The sequence below is a fragment of the Fibroporia radiculosa genome (assembly GCF_000313525.1).
Source record: "Fibroporia radiculosa TFFH 294 genomic supercontigs, scaffold4188, whole genome shotgun sequence".
NCBI classification, from domain to species: domain Eukaryota; kingdom Fungi; phylum Basidiomycota; class Agaricomycetes; order Polyporales; family Fibroporiaceae; genus Fibroporia; species Fibroporia radiculosa.
This window is the reverse complement of record NW_012133401.1, coordinates 1-5,452: the sequence shown is the minus strand read 5'-3', so window position 1 is coordinate 5,452 and position 5,452 is coordinate 1.

The window sequence follows — 5,452 nt, the reverse complement described above, 5'->3', positions numbered from 1 at the left end:
AAAAAAAAACCTCATATCGTCGTTGCTACACCTGGGCGATTGCTACATCATCTCGAGAATACGAAGGGGTTTAGCAGTCGGTGAGTTATTGAGCCGTTCCATCTTTGGTGCTAATCTTATATGCTCCAGAGGGCTTGATATACCTTCGGTTGACATCGTCATCAACTTCGACATTCCTACCCATTCCAAGGATTACATTCACCGCGTTGGGCGAACAGCACGTGCAGGTCGTTCTGGCAAGGCGATAACAATAGTGAGTCAATACGACGTAGAGATTTTTCAGAGGATAGAGACGATGGTCGGTAAGAAGATGGACCTGTGGGCAACAGATGAGGAAGAAATTGCGCTGATGAGGGAACGGGTGGACCAGGCTGGCAGACTAGCCGCGCAGCAACTTCGGGATTAGTCACAATCTACTACCTATCGTAAAAAGCGCAGGCGAGATGAAGAGCCGAATAACCAGGACCGTGACGATGATGTAGTGGAAGCGGGAATGCCTGTAAGGAGAAACAGACAGAAGCGGTGATTCTCTGTGGGGTTTGCTTATCCTTATCTCACTATCTTATTTTCGCTTGCGAAGAACCGGCCCTTAACGATCTCTATTTTTATACATAACTGAACTTCTGCAGCATACAGGATGATTACACATTATGAGGCAAACTCAATACAAGACGCTACTTAGAACTCCGCCCTACTCCGGATTATGACATCCTCGTCGGACTTCGACGAGGCCTGTAGAACGAGTCTTGGTGAGTACCAGATAACAATTAAAATTGAGGACCGTACTCATATCCCTCGCGAGGAGGTCTGCATACACGAATCCATTATCGCTGTTTGTTCCGACGCGGTTTTGAAAGGATCGAACCGTTGATCACCTCATGTGAGACTAAGGTTGGTAAGATGTCGTACTTCGTTATTGACGCTCATAATCTCCCAGTACCCGCTGCGAGTTCCTAAGCTGTATGGAAGTACCAGCTTCCCGTGTCCAGAGCTACTAAGTTTTACGCTGGTCCTGACTTGCAGATAATTGCATGAGCGAAACAAACATCGCATGAGAGATAGAGCGCACGGCTTATGCCAGGATAAGAGTCGCGTACTTCAGTGAGCGATGAGAGGTATTGCAGTATCCTAGTTGAAAGATACATACTACTGATACTACTGTAAACTTGAGGCCGACCACAGCGACAGTATCAACCAAATTAGTAGCTGGCTTGCAATTACGGGCAAATTATGTTTTCCACTTGTTTCTTGTCAGTTGTAATCTTGTTCACTTGAATCCAGAGGGTGGTACGAATTGTTAGCAAGAGTCACGACTTTGAGCTGTGTGTTCCCTGGCGCAGGTAGTATGCAGCCAGCCGTTAGACGTTGCGAACAGTATGAAACGGGACTAACGGGCGCGTACACAATCTAGATATACCAATCATAGCAATTCTTACGGCCAAAGGTATTGACATTGTTGTACTACAAGGTGGCGTCGGCTGGAGGGTGAAGATTTGTCAGATTTATGTGATGGTACATCAGGCATAGAATCGCATTTCTTAGAAACATAAAAGAATGAGTCGAAAGAGGCAGATAACAACGAGGGTTTCCGAATCAGTGGAGGAATCAGAACTATTCAGATCATTCTGCACAGAACCCGCTACCCCACAAGTGCCAGGGATGATACGACAACCAACTCACCATATCATTGTATTGGAAAGGCGTCAAGAGGATCTCAACCTTATAGGAGAGGCCTTGCCGACGTTCCAAACTGAGATTTTCATCCACTTAGAAACGAGGATATTTTTGTCGTAGTGACAATACCAAAACAACGGCCACTTTGCAATTGTAAAGAACCTTCCGGGCACATTGAACTAGGTAGATCGTGATGGTAGATACAGTCACTAGAGTCAAGTGACAGATACCAGATCGTGGACCAATGGCAGATTGATTATTGAAGAGCTGAAAAGAGTTGGAACAGCGAAGACTAGTCTGTTATGAGCACAGCCGATCCTCCCCTCAACCTTCGCTCTTGCAGGCTTCGAATATTTGTGTCTGATGCTAGGATTGACTGTATAGATAAGCCGTAAGTAGTCTCGCGCAGATCAAGGGTACCCTGACCATTTGATCTGTCGGCTGTACGAATTGGGATGGCAGGACTAGTCCCCTGAGCAAAGTCCCTTCGATCTGCGCTCTTACAAGCATCAAACATATGCAAGACAGAATCAGTAGCACAGATCGAGCAACACGTGAATCAGTTACTACGGACTATGCATAGCGATGCTCGCAAACGAAGATCAGTTGTGTAGACCTCGTATCTGCGCCACGTCTCAATGAGAATACTGCGATACGACCTCAAAACCAGTACATACTAGCCGGCGATTATCTAACCAGTTGTCATTACGTTGACCTGGCGATTCTGATTGAATATTTTAAAGTCGCCATGCAGGCTGTTTTGAGCCACAAGAAGGCTGATTGAGCTCATGCTTCCACCCCTCCCGTCGCGTATTCCACGCGTAGCGCGAAAACAGGATCAGCACCGGTTGAAATCGATTTGGTACTTCGCCGCACAGTGAGCAGAATGTGCAATGGGAGATATATTCCGTCAGGTTGCCCAAGTGCGAGCCGCGATGGGAAGAGGAGAAAGGCGCAGAGGACAAGCGCTCGAAGGGTCGAAGACGCCGACGTCGCTCGCTCTTCCACCGTACTATGGCATCGGGCACGGCGACGAAACGAGCCCCTGCGACAACCTCTCTCACTCCTCACGCGAAAGCTATCATCAGCGTCGAAGAATGGGAAGCAAAAGCACCACTCGATGACATCGAGACGAGGAGCGTGAGCCTCATCAAAACGGCCACGGAACGAGTTGCACTACCACCGAAGGTACGCTCTCGCTATCTAGCAGCGTTTTGCACTAGGGGCCAACTACGACAGTCAAGTTCAGCTTCGACGAACCAGGCTCATCCTCCCGGCCCTCTACGCCCGTCAGCCGCGCTAGGTTCGCGCAGGGCTCTCGGCCTTCCACCCCCGTCGGGTCTGCCGCGCCTCGCCAGGGGACCACCCATGCGCTTCATCCAAAACAGCCCATCCAGACCCCTCAGCAGTTCTACGACTGGTTCGCGCTGATTGACCGCTCTGTGGCCCATAGTCAGGAGGCACATTTCCGCGCACACCTCGAGAATGTCTCGGAGCACCTGGAGACATGCGACAAGCTCGTGGAGCGCATAGACGAAGTGGATGCGGCACTGGATAGCATGCTTCAAGAGTGGAGGATCGTCGAGGAGGGGGGAAAGAGTCTGAAGGAAGCATGCGAGCAGCTTCTTGAGGAGCGGGTGCGATTCGGCTGTGATACCAGTTTGGTGATCTACTGAGTTTATGCTAACAGGATAGGCTCATTGGCATGACAGACGCCATCGGAGAGCGGCTTGAATACTTCCAGGAACTCGAACATGCTACGCGCATGCTGAACTCGCCTGGAGACTCCCTCGTCCTGCAATCCGACTTCCTGTACATGGTCGAGCGAGTGGACATTTGTATAGAGTATCTGAAGGAACACGTGAGTTCAATCACTGGTGCCATACCTGAAAACTCTGACAGCGAGTAGCGACAATTCCGAGAAGCAGAAATCTACCTGCTGCGCTTTCAGCAATGCATGACGCGAGCCATGACTCTCATCAGGATGTACTTTGTGGGCTCTCTCAAAGCCCTTGCAGTGGATGTTACGAAGCGGTTGTCGGAAAGGGTAAGCTTCGTCAATCAGTCTATCTCCTTGACTCACGCCTGGCCATGTAGGATGTATCTGCGACAGCCCAGATGCACTTGTTGTATACGCGTTTTCATACCGTTTCTGCACAGCTGGCTCCTCTTCTATCTGAGCTTGAGCGACGTGCATCTGCACATCCAGACGAGCTCTCTTCATTGTTGGCAGAATGCCACATGGCCTACTTTTCCGCACGGAAAGGGCTCCTTGTGAGTCGCCTCACCGAGGAGATCAAGGGTCTGGATCCTACGAGGACAGAGCTGGTCGAGCTGGTGCGACTGAGCCTTATATTTCACTTCAGATATTGTCTAACTGTCCGAGCCATAGACAAGGAGCGGCTGCAGCTATCTAAAGCAGCTATGCACAGACGAGTTCAATCTGTTCAGAGCATTTTTCAATTCTGGTGAAGAACAACTCTAGTATGGATGTCCACTCTGTACGTTGACCATGAACGCTCACGATAACCGTACAGCCAGTACCTCGAAAATCTCTGTGACTACCTCTATGATGATCTACGTCCACGCATCTTGCATGAACCACGGCTCACCGCGCTGTGTGAAGTCTGCACGGTTCTTCAAGCGCTCATGGTGCTCGATGTTCCTGCCATCCCTGACGAGGACGAATATGACGAGGACGGCATAAGCGAGCTAGACGAGCTGAACCTTAGCCTTGACCAACCGCGTTACAGTCAGCGGGGAAAGCGCGGACTCCGAGCGCTGCAGATTAGCCACCTTCTGCAGATGGTGCTACAGGACGCGCAGACGCGATTATTTTTCAAGGCACAGTCTGTCATCCAGTCTGATATCCGGTACTACGTCCCGAAGGCGGAGGACCTTGCGTACCCCGAGAAGCTGCTTGGTGAGCGTCTCCCAACTTTGCTCTCCGATTCCTTTGCGCTGGGTCTGACAGACGCGATTCAATGCAACAGCCGCCCGGGCGCCCGCGTCGGGGCTCGAGATTAAGGAGAAGGAGAGCGTGAGCCGGCTGTTCCAGTTCAAGTCGCTGGATAAGCAGGATACGTGGTACCCCACGCTCCGCCGGACCGTGTGGGTGCTCTCGCAGCTGCACGAATTTGTCAAGGTGTGCGACCGTGCTGGGCACGCTGGATCGCACCGACCGCTCGCTGACGCTCTCGGTCCTGACAGCCCGCCATATTCGACGACATCGCGCGCGAGGCGGTCAACCTCTGCCGCCAGTCGCTCGTCGGCGCGGCGGAGACGCTCAAGTCGAAGAGCCCGTCGTCGACGCTCGACGCGCAGCTCTTCCTCGTGCGACACCTCCTCATCCTCAAAGAGATGACACAGAACCTGGATCTGGAGCACAAGGACCCCGCGCGCGGGCTCGACCTCTCGGGCGTGACGGGTGCGTGCCTCCACTGCCTTGCCTCCCCGCACGCACGACGGACTGACCCACGCCGCCCGCAACGGCGCGCCAGAGACCCTCGCGGCGATGCTGGGCAAGACGCGGTCGCTGCTCCCGCTGCCCAGCGCGCTGCTCACCTCGCTCGGCATGCCGCGCGACGGCAGCATGACCGACGTGCGCCACGTGCGTGCCCGTCCCCTGCGCCCTGGCCCAGCTGACCTTCCTCCTCCCCCCTCCTCCCGCAGAGCATCGACCTCGACCTCAAACGTGCGTGCGAAGACCTCATCGCGTCCTGTGCCGACCTCGTCGGCGCGCCGCTGCGCGCCTGGGTCGAGCGCGTCCACGCATACC